Source organism: Ischnura elegans, chromosome 5 (assembly GCF_921293095.1).
Source record: "Ischnura elegans chromosome 5, ioIscEleg1.1, whole genome shotgun sequence".
Classification (NCBI taxonomy): domain Eukaryota; kingdom Metazoa; phylum Arthropoda; class Insecta; order Odonata; family Coenagrionidae; genus Ischnura; species Ischnura elegans.
Genome location: NC_060250.1, coordinates 63,789,338 through 63,801,650, shown reverse-complemented (window position 1 = coordinate 63,801,650; position 12,313 = coordinate 63,789,338). Strand labels below are relative to the sequence as shown.

At 36.0% G+C, this 12,313-nt stretch overlaps 1 protein-coding gene across 2 annotated transcripts in view; it reads right to left on the bottom strand.

The window, feature by feature from the left end:
• Positions 1–12,313, bottom strand: part of LOC124158979 (diuretic hormone receptor-like) — a 532,792-nt gene that overhangs the window by 419,092 nt on the left and 101,387 nt on the right. For both annotated transcript variants that reach the window (XM_046534429.1, XM_046534430.1), the window contains exon 2: positions 7,489–7,575. The gene's annotated coding sequence lies outside the window, so the exon portion shown is untranslated. The remainder of the gene's footprint in view (positions 1–7,488; positions 7,576–12,313) is intronic.

Genomic DNA, 12,313 nt, shown 5'->3' with positions numbered 1-12,313 from the left:
GTTTACCATTAGTTTGATTTTTAACCACGATACATGTACCACGCTTTTGTAGGCATAAATGTTTTAGTAGCGCACACAAAAATATTTCTTTCGAATCACCCAGTCATAATTATACCTCCTTAAAGTTTTTTTTTTTTTTTTTTTTTGCAAAATTTGGTTTGTATCATATTCAAGAAAATTTTTAAATTGCTCTCCAACTTGTATATATTTGTCTCTTGGACTGACGGGCTCAGTAAATGCCTTTAAAAACTTTGTTTTCTGAAATTTTCATTTGGAAATCCCTATTTTGCATGTATGTTTTTAAGGGAATATTCCTTCAAGTGTTAATGTTGTGTTTACTAATGTTAGGATACACATATATGCATTTCTCATAACAAACTTATATATTTATTTTCGCAGCCTATGAATCATGAAAAACACAAACATTTTGATCGTCATCAGAATAAATTTTGAGTTATTAGCAAATTTTGCTGTAATTGAAGTCAAATGACGTAGAAGTTGGGGGCGGGGTAAGTCCTCATCTGCCAAACAAGAGGTCGCGGGTTTGAGTCCCGCCTGGGTAAATAACCTCTATCCAGGGTGTGGTTGTTCTTGAACGTGTATTTGTTAAATTTTTTGAACACCCCGATGTAAAATGGCCAATATGTGTTGTATTCAGTGGCATGGGAATAAATTAATAAGAAAGGCGCACCGGTTTCCTTGTATTTCTGGGAAATGTGGATAATTAAAAATATTCGGATGGGTTTATTCAATTTTTCTGTTTATCAATTTGATTTTTTTTACCCCAATAGATATCCCATATGATGGAAAAAATGATTTTTAATGATAACATATAGGAAAAGTACTTTCTTTGATACGATTACGGTCAGTAACCGAAATACCTCCTAAAGCCCATCCATGTTTGCCCCGCATGGATCGCTCCCCTTCATCAAACGCGTCGTCTGCCAAATCTTCCGCCGGGGTTATCAGCCTGTGAGAGCCACGTTCGGGATGACCGTATTACCCTGCTTTTTTTCTCTTCATCCCCCTTTTTGTTATTCCGTGAATATATCCTCCCTCCCTCAATATCGGACAAGAACAAAGAGGGAAGTGGGACGTGGGCTACGTCATCGTTCGACAATGCCCCAGCGAAAGAGCACTTATCCCCCGCGTTTTCCTTTTTTTTCGGACGGCCTTAGCGCTTCGAAGAATGGATGGATGTCACATTCGTTTTTTTTTTTAAGGGCTCGCGAAATTTTATTCTGGATCCCCGTGGAACCATTTTTACCCTCTCAAAAAGGGTTTACGATGCTCCCATTCGCAGCGAAACTATGAGCGTTTTGTTTATGCATTAGTTTTAGCACGATCACCCGACCCAGGTAGAGGGTTAGGGCAAGGATGTTGTTTGTCACCAACTCTGTTCAATATGTATGTTGAAGACATGATAAGTGTGACATTGGATGAAAGAGAAGAGGGAATAAGTATTGGTGGAGTAAAAATATGATGCATTACATTTGCTGATGATATGGTGGTTTTAGGACACGGAGTCATTTCAGATATTGGTAACAGCGTTGGAGGGAGGAATGGTAACATATGGAATGAAAATAAACGTTAAGAAGACTAAAGTGATAAAAGTGAGAAATGTAGATGAAATGAGGGTGAAGACAAAAGAAGGTGAAACACGGAATGTGAGAAGCTACAGCTACTTGGGAACTTTGTTAACTGAAGACTGGAAAATTATAGGAGGAATAAAAAGAAGGATAGGAATGGCGAAAGACGTTTTCAAGAAGAAGAAAAGATACTTGTGTAACAAGGCACTGGAATTAAAATTGAGGAATAGATTGGTGAAATGCTACGTGTGGGGTGTGTTTATATATAGATGTCAGACTTGGACGATAGGGAAGAGATACAGGGACAGGATTGGGGCGTTTGAGATGTGGTTTTGGAGGAAGATGGAGGGAATACGGTGGACGGATCAAGCTAGGAATGAGCAAGTGTTAAAAAGGATAGAAGAGAAAAGAACGTTGATGGACAAAATAAATAAAAGGAAGGGTAACTGGCTGGGAAATTTGATGAGATGGAATGGAATTTTGAAAGTAGCTATGGAGGTAACGGTGGAAGGGGTCAGAAAATGGGGAAAGAGAAGGCTGAAGTTCATTGACAACATAAAAATTAGAAGATATGGAGACTTCAAGGAGATGGCCGGAAACAGGAGAGAATGGAGACAGCATTGGCGCAGGGGACCTGCCGACGGGCAGAACACCACAAAATGAATATTCGACCCAGCCTCCCATCTTGTTTCGTTTCGCTCCATCTTATGCTCGAAACCTGCTTCCAATCGAAATGCATTTTCACCGCGCTTGGCAACCGAAAAATTAGGCCAGTGCGATGTCAGTCAGTCAGTGCAATGAGTCATTGGTGGGATTGTTGAGTCATGAGCTTAGATTTGTAATGGGCACTGTGATTATCTGTTCCCGGACATTGCCACTGACTGGTAATAACTGAGTAATAACTGGTGAAGAGTCATTTCATTTAAAAGTTTTTGATTCTAATTTTTCAAACCTTAAGAACCACGTTTGTAATTATCATCATTAAGTTTCTTATTTCGATTTTATTTTCTCGATATGATATCTTATCAAATTTTTATTAATGCAATAAATTATAGCTATTTGCGCAACAGGAAAATGAGTACTAGCAAATATTTGAAACGTATCAGCTTGAATAAAGCCTAATATGAGAATTACCATAAGTTTTCTCTGGCAAAAAGACGGCCAATCCAGCGGGCCACTAATTGGTATGATTTTTCCCACTAGTTGAAGAAATTGCCCAAAACGTTAAGATATCTTATTTTTAAGCGCTGGAAACAGATATCCCACAATACCACATAATTCCATCTCAGCGCATATCTTCTTTATCACACCTCTCACCTCTTCTTAACCTGAAAACACGTTTCCAATCGTGGAGGCTCGCGAGGGATATTTAAATAGTTTTTTATCTGCTCTCAGATTTTTATAATCATGTTTATAATATTTCTTCTCTTCGTCATGATTGTTTATTTAGACACATAAACGATCAGTATTTAGGTTAAAATCTAATAAGTCTTCTTTTCTTCATTCCGACATCAAGGCACGAATATTTAGGCAATATATCGAATATATGGGACAGCAGTTTATATGAGGTTAGGCGTTCCGGTCCGTTTTTGTGCCTATTTACCAAAACATTGAAAATAAGTTATTTGTTTGGCTAAAAATTAAAAATTTTGCACATAACGTTGCTTTTGCGAGTGTAAAAACCAGTTATTCCCCTCCAAAAATGTTTTTTTTTCCTGCGGAAAACTTTGACTTTTTCTTAAATAATGAACTAAAAATAGGCCCTTTTTTCCATTTTTTGGCATTATTTCCTTCTCAGTAATTGTTGTCAAGAATGAAATAAAATATCTTTATCATCTTTACTTTATTTTCACTTATCTTTACTTTACGAGGAAAAAATAATGTTTAACTTTTGATGAATTAAAACTATGATCTTCCTATTTCTGGCTACTACGAGTTCTTCCACGACAGCAACAGGTGATTTATTTATTTATTTATTTATTTATTTATTATGTTTAATGTTCGCCCAACATGTACATAATTATAGGGCGAACAATACATGATTATAACTACAAAAAATAGAAAATAAATTGGTCACAGCCACAAAAAAAGTAACAATCATGATAACAAATGGTAAAAATATTAACTAAATACTATCACAGTCGCGAAACATATTCTTAACATCTTTTAAAAAGCAGTTTTTCTTTTGATACAGGTCTAAATCATTGAAGGTTTTGTTATATAGTACACAGATCCTTCGTATTGGCGTATTGGAACAATAATTTGTTTTAACCTTAGATATGTAAAATGTTCTTTTGAACCGGCTATTAACATTTGGTACTATTATTTTTATTTCCTTAAGCAATTCATAACATTGACCCTTATTAATGACATCATGCAGAAATAGCAGGTCGTTTATGGTTCTTCTATTTTGCAGGGTATGGAGACCAAATACTCTTAACAAATCACTATAACAGACATAATTCTCGAAAAGCGGATACACATGATATAATACAAAATATAGAAATCTTAAAAATCTCTTTTGAACTTGCTCTAGCAGTACAATATGTTTCTTTAAATAGGGATTCCAAATAACTGACCCATATTCCAACTTACTTCTTACATAAGAGTAATACAATGTCTTAAGTACCATCTCAGAGTCAAAATATTTTGACATACGGTGTATAAAGCCCAAAAGTTTACATGCAGTTATGCTAATATTCAATATATGTGTGGTGAAATACATTTTGCTATCAAAGGTGACCCCTAGATCCTTCCATTCGTTAGTCCTATTCAATTTGGATTCTTCCATATGGTAATTGCATTTGATTACATTTTTTCTCCGTGAAAAAGATAAAACAAAACACTTATCAACATTAAAAAATAGACCATTTTCATGAGACCAGGTGACTAGACTGTTTAAATCTGACTGTATCTGGAGACAATGTTGTAAGTTGTTCACCTTTCTATATATTTTAACATCATCTGCAAACATTAGGCATCTTGAATGATGGATACATTGTGGCAAGTCATTAACAAATATCAAAAACAGAAGTGGACCCAGGTTCGAGCCTTGAGGCACACCAGATACAACAGAGTATTTGTCAGACACCACGTTTCGATACACTACGTATTGTTTTCTTTCATTTAGAAATGAACTCAAAAGAGTTAACAAAGAGCCTGCAATGCCAATACTTTTCAGTTTGCTTAGCAATATGTTATGTTGTACAGTATCAAAGGCTTTTTTAAAGTCTAGGTAGACTGCATCCACCTGAGAACCGCTATCCATGGAATTCATAACATAATCAGTTAAGATAGCTAGGTTGGTCGTTACTGACCTATTAGCTATAAAGCCGTGTTGTGTATCACTTATCCGATTTTTTAATAGAAAGTTAATACGCTTACATAAAATACCCTCAAATATTTTTGAAAAAACAGACAATATACTTATAGGCCTATAATTTTTTATGTCGTTTCGTTCTCCCTTTTTAAAAATAGGACACACCTTGGCAGTTTTCCATTTTGTGGGAAATACCCCACTTTTTAAAGAGTTATTAAACAACTGACATAAAGGTTGAGCTAAGATCTCTTTACAGCCTTTCACAATATACGTAGGGATATTGTCAGGACCAATAGATTTTTTGGTATCTAAACTTTGGATTGCTTCAAGCACTTCATCCATGCTAATACTAATAATGATTATATTATCATTGTTTTGGGCAAGGGTTTCATTAGCATACTTTATCTTAGAGGGATCTACTTGAGTAACATAAACAGACATAAAATATTCTTTAAATGCATTAACTATTTCTCTTGGTGAGGCAAATTCACAACCATTTAGTGTAAGCACTTCAGGGATATGACCACTAGCCTTATTTTTTCTCACAAATTTCCAAAAACTACTATAGTTCCCGTTGACAACTTCATATTTGATATTTTCCAAGTGAACACTTAGAGCTTTATTAATATCTTCTCTAACTTCTATTCTCAAAGTATTGTATTTTGATTTGTGATAACTTGACCCAGTTTTCTTGAACAGTAGTCTATGTCTATCTTTCTTCTTTATTTTTTTAATTACCTCGTAATTGTACCACGAAGGATACTTGTACTTTAATATTTTACATTTTGGAATAGATATATCAATCGCTTCATTTAGGTAACTGTAAAACATTTCCAAACCAATATCGACATCACTAGTAGATGAAATTGCGTTCCAATCTTTACTCCGCAGCTCCTCATATAATTTCAAGTAGTTACCTCTTTTAAAGTTATATGAATTGGCAAAATCATCTTTTGTTTTTTTTTTAATACCACAGACATAATGAGCGGTTACTGCTGGGTGATAGTGATCTTCTTTAATCACTGGCAACGTACAGCGAATCACCTCAATATTACTCTCGGCCACATTAGTAAGAACAAGATCAAGAAATTTTCCGTAACTGTTTTCCACATTGTTCTTCTGTTTCAGACCCAATAAGTTCATGAACATCAACAACTCAATACATAATGGCGTTTTCGTCTCAATAGATGACATGAATGAGGGGGTGATGACCTATTCTGCGGTGCTGGGCCAGGATATGAAGACTTTCATTACGAACGCTTGCCATGATTTGAATGGAGGTCTTCTGACTACTTGTGAATGACTCAGGAATTTGAAACAAATACCTACGTTAAATGTAGCTTGGTCGTTTCCCACCCGGGTTTAAGTTGCTAAAAATTAACGTGGCTCCAGAAATATCAGCAGAGGCAACGGTGCGAATAATTTTGCTTAATTTTGGAAGCGGAGGTCCAAGGTCACATCTAGAGAAAATGTGGTATAGAATATTTTGCTGTGTTATAAATTGGATGAATTAGTTTTTTGTGAGTTTTAGTTAGAACCTTGTATAGAATTATCATGACCATATGATACGTATCCATTAGGGCGTTTCCCTTGATCTGGATGTGTAGGCTAAATATTATAGAGAAAAACTGTGCTGTATTAATGACATGCAATTAATTTAAAAATATATCTTGTAATGAGATTTTGCGTAGAAAGAAAATATGAAATCAATTATGAACAAAATTTTTATTCCATGACTTTATAAAAGTACTGCTATTTATTTAGTTGTTTTCGTCATATTATTATATCAGGTGAAGGAGTAATGCAATCGTTCGCAATCGTTCGAAAAGTAGTTCAGAGTTTATTATTTTTGGCGTATATACCTTCGGAAACTCCAACAAAATTATTTTCAGATTCATTTATTTTATTCATTAATGAAATTCATATTTATAAATATCCTTCTGTGATGTTCCTCCAATTTATCGTCACTCTCATTGCCATCTAAAATTCAATCGATTATGTTTACCTATACCAAATCATACGCCACTCCATCTGGCCTTCGTTTAAGCAGGCATCAATGCGCATCTTGTTGAAGTAGGAAGGATTATTGTCGTTGTAGAGCTAAACAGATTGGTTGGAATTGCGGTTCAAGAGCGTAGGATATGAAGTGGACTGAAAATAGGATTAAAGGGAAGCGCTTGTGTGTCCGAATTCTCGGTCGACTATTCTGAAGCGATGCTATGGCAAGTACTGGCATCCCAAGGATTGCATAAAATTTAGAGAGGGTGCTGTTCATTACTAAAGCTGAATCAGTTTGGCGATGGTATTTGTTTGGAATTAGAGTGACAAAGTTTAGAAACAAATTCTCATGCCTTTAAATTTATACACGAACAAAATCTTAAATATTAGAGAATACAGTAAACGCTTGCTGAGGTCATTTTTTTCTTTTCAGATGCTCAGTCAGCAATTTCTTAGGGAAAGTTCTTGGCTCGATGAGTTATCCAATAGCATACAATTTTAGTATTATTTATTCACTTTGCATATTGTTTATAGAAAAAACTTGAAGTCAAGCTGTCAAAATTAAATAATGTTTTTACTCACCTCCGGAGTAACTAAGCAGTAGCTTTGTTGTTTAGTTACGATGCCTCATTTCCTGCAGGTTGCCTTCGGCATGCGGTATTCATCCTCCTGTCGAAAAATAAGATGCATCATATTTAATGTTCTTTTTCAAATCACAATACCTAAGTAGCATCAAAATTCCTCAAATATGGCGACAGTTAGAGTTAATTTCTCTTTTTATTGACGCATCATTACATTGTTTATCTGTTGCTAATAAGATGCATGGAGAAAGTGAATCTTGTTTTTACAAAGTATCGCGTTTGATATTTATCAGTGAGGTTTATTCAAGCATTGGGGAATTTTGTTTTAACTCAGTTAATTTTTATCCAACCGTGATGGGTGTAAGTCCTCTGAGATGACATTGAGATAATCATTAATCTCTGTTATTTACTTGCACTTTGCAAATTTTGCAAGTTTTTGATGAGTCAATGTGTTGTGGCTAAGGTTTCTCTGCCTGATAGGTATCGTAAAAGATCACTATTCACTCATGCTACTATTTAGTCATATCAATATTTTACCTGCAGATGGTCCTTACGCGTACACCTAATTGTAGGGCATAATAATTTTATTTACCATTTACATTTCCGCGAAATCCTATTTATTCAGTTGTTTTTTATTTTTAAAGATAAGCGCCATTTCTACTGATCCTTGAAAGATCTTTCCTTTCTTTGCCTTTCAATATTTTTATGTAGACAACCATCTCAATCCTTGGGGGACAAGAAGATACCAAAATCGGGTAGGGAAAATTTCGAACAAAATATGTGGAACAAGTAAAGAAGGATGTGAAAGAGAAGAAATACGTAGGTGTGAAAACTACCACTGATGATGGCACATCTTTTTCTCAGTAAACGCCTCGAAATAATACACCAACTTATTGTTAATCTGTCTATCATTGCGGTTTTTCCTCAAAAATCTTTCTTTCATGATCTCACCCAATATTTGAAACCCGAATTTCTCTCTAATCTTGGTCTACTTATTCAGTGACCTAGTTTCCGAGGTTGTATTGAATCCAGCTCCATGCATGTGCTTTGATGTTATGCATTTTAACGCTCATACTTCCGAAGGTACTTTCTTTTGTATGCCGTCTTCCTCAAAGAATATCATCCTATTATTTACACTAGCTTCATATATGTGATAAAATGTTATCTTATCCAGGTGAATCTTCATTTACTACTAACCTCTCATTTAAATAAAGATTTACCATCTATCAATCTCACCTAAAAATATATTACACTGAAGTTAATTTTTATTGACTTAACTTCAAGTTTTTCAGTAATGAAAATGTATAAAATACTCTTCAATCATTACCTTAAACTTTCCTCTGAATTTCACTTCCTTTTTCCGCAAATCAAGTTCCATGACGTTTGCCCAAAATAAATTATGATATGGTTTGATTCTATCGTTGTTGATAAAGATCTCGTTCTGGCTATGGAAGTCAATGCAGCAAGAGATAATATTTTTTTGAAGTATCATCAGCGTTGATTATCAATCTATCGTATGGCATGTTATTTTGAGTGGTCCACGTTCAATTTAGGCTTAATGCGCCATTGAAAATGTGAAGGAAGGCAAGAAAGAGCCCCCACGACTCCCTGAAGCTAAGAAAAACGCGTATAAGACACGAGTATTTGAGAATGAGTGCAAGAAAATGCTGCATGAATATACTAAATGGCCCTAAAGGATAGACTATTAAGTATAAAAATTTTGGAGTGACTAGAGATGCAGGTAATGAATAATTTAGGGCGAACAGGGGCAGAGTAATGGTACACGAAATGAATAAGACCTTACGATATCGCGGAACTTGAATGAAAGGGTTTTCCATTCCCAAGCTTTTACCTTGTATCGCTATAGCGTTTGACATCGATATCGCTCGCTTTCCTCCAAGTGCCTCGAGGTTGAAACGTTAATTTTCCAGCGAACACAATGAGCATCTGGTGAAATGCCGTTTTTGTTTAGTATGTCAATCATACTTTTGGAATTAATTTCCTTTCTTTCAAGAAAGTCCTCAAAACAGTGAAAATACTTTTTGCACCGAGGGCAGATTAACTTCTCAGGCATGTTTTAAACCCGCGACCATTAGGTTGGTAGAATTTACCAGGCAGGCGGTTTTCGCCGTCGCCATTAAAGGTGGGAATGGGCCTTCTTAAAATATGAATTAATATATAAGTATCATACCGGTTAAGATGGCTTTACATGGATTTAATTTTTCGAGACACCCAGCCTGTCTCCCATCTCCAAGTCGACTATAATGGAGAATTGTTGTCATGGTAGACTTTTTCAATTACGAGCAAGGCCTAGTCCCTTTTCTTTCATTTCAAAATCCTATTCTCGTCTTCCGACTCCTCATATTACAATAGAGAGCTCATGAATGAAAGACGCTGTGCAGGTTTTACCAGATTTTTTATTTTATCAGAATCTAAATAAGGTTTCATTCATAATGGGACATTATCTCCAGATCGCATGTGAATCAACCAGTTTTACTTCAAAACCTGTTTATTTGGAAGCATGGAACAGATGAGTGAGGGGTTGTTACTACTAGAACAAGCGAAGTAACCTTACCCAGATAGGTTTTGGGTTATTGTACGCAATACATCGATGTTAAATTCATTCTTGCTAAGTAAAATGTCGTTATTGCGACTAGATCAGTGATTCTTCGGCGATAACAGCATAATAAAGAAGCATGATACACAGAAATCGTTAACTTTGTTTGTTAACATCTATTTTAACCAGAAAACACGGAATTAAGATCAAAAATAACGTTAGATATGCCCAAGGACGGAGGATGTTTACAGTATCCAAGCTAACCCTACGCTCGTAACCTCTTGAGAAATCTTTCTGATCTCAGGTATCTCATGAGTGCGTAATCTCGCATTGCGTTCAGCTAGAACTAGATCGGTAGCCGTGCATACGCCAGGTGCACAGACAGGGAGCATTTATTGTGCCGGAAGGCCGCCGTTTGGTTATTAAAGCGTCCGCGACCCGCATTCTCGGGGAGTATGAGCTGGAATATTCATCGGAAGCGTGGGTACCTACACAGCGGCGTTGGGGGGCATCCATTAATTACGTAGGGCGTTTAGAGGGGAAGGGGGTCAAACCGATTCTCACCCAATCTCACATGGGGGAGAGGGGGGTCCTGGAAAGTATTACGTAATTTTTTTTCCCGCAAGAATAGGTGTCAAAATTGCGAGAAAAGTAGGTTTAATTGAGCAAAACGTTTATCTCTCTTTCACCTTGACTGAATGATAATGGATATTCTTTTACCAATTTCATTACCAGTTCTCATTAAATTATTTGATTGCTCAATTTCATCACTGATTCTAGAAAACGATCTAAGTAATCTTGAATACCAGTGTTAACAAATTTTAAATAAAAAGAATTAAACAAATTCTTTTTTTTTCAGTAATTCAACGCTGTGGAGCATTGATTAACTTATTTTCACTGAAAATTAGTATTTTGAATAATTAGATTAGATTTCTTCGAGCCAAATCTCACGATTTCTCACTAAGAGGTAGAGGATGTTCAAAAATCGCCGAAATAACCTCACGAAATGAGTAAAGCTGATTTCGGGAGAAATTGAATTTCAAGTCTTTTCATTTAAAAAATATGAAAATTTTCTAGTCAATAATTATTATTGTGGCACTTACATATTTCGTAATTAAACTTTACTGCACAAAATATCACATACCTAGTTCAAATCATTCCTGAATAGAGCTGAAAATGTATACATATATGATGTTGCTTGAAAAGAACATAAAGTTGTAATGGTTAAAGGTCGGGAGAGGAGAGAAGAAGGTAGATCAAGGTCTTCTTCTGCACTGTGTGTGTGTGAGCACTTTGAGTCACCAATTACGTTGGCCGGAGGGAAAATGCCCACAGTTACAGGAAGCGGGAGGGTTTGAGGGAGAAATGGCGTAGGGCTTCGAACAAGAGCGCGCTTTCCCGAGAAAATTTCCATGGCAGTGGAGTGGACGCATCCTTTTATTTAATCATTCTCATTTTTTTTTAATTTTTTAGACCAGTCACCCGCATGCGTGCGATGCTTTTTGAGCTCACATTGCCGCGGTGTACGCTTATACGGGGTCAAGGGTGGAATATTGGTGGAAGGATAAAAAATACGTGAATTTTTTCATCAGGACCTGAAGGACGTCTTTTTTTTTGTTTTTCGTCATTGTTGACTCGATGATGCAACCGTGGGATGCTGGCGATTTCCAAGATAATTGAACTGTGGGTGCCTGGTGTGGATTATTTGTATGTGTACGGCTTTAAAGTAGATTTTTATGGAGCAGGGTCACCACTCCACGTAAACGGGCAACCCAAAACATTCGATGTTTGGAGTACATGCATCTGTCATGCGGATTCTATACGTATATGCATAAATATTTTTACGTTAAGAATATTTTCGTTGGTACTCTGCAAATGATGGTCCGGTTATTTAAAACATTGTGATTCAAGGGTAGATATGTTTCTTCCATCTTTCATTGTTTGCCTAGTGAAAGTATGAAATGGTATAGTGAGGGTAAAATACATACATGCAATGAATAAATTACACTCTTTGCAAGTTTCTGTGTCGTTACTTTTTTACTTCCTTTGCTAAGGGCTGATTCAGCATTGAGCCAAAGTCATTCCGGCCAAGGTGAATTATTTTTCCTCTCTAGAATCTTCACGCCTTGAGCAATTTTGGGGGACTCCTTACAGGAACCTCTATGGATAGCCTGCAGTTATATTCTTGAATGAAGTCAGTCCTGTTGCTTGTCAGCCTTGCTGGGGTTTTCCTGAAACCTTTAGTTTGCATGAACATTTATTCCAAATT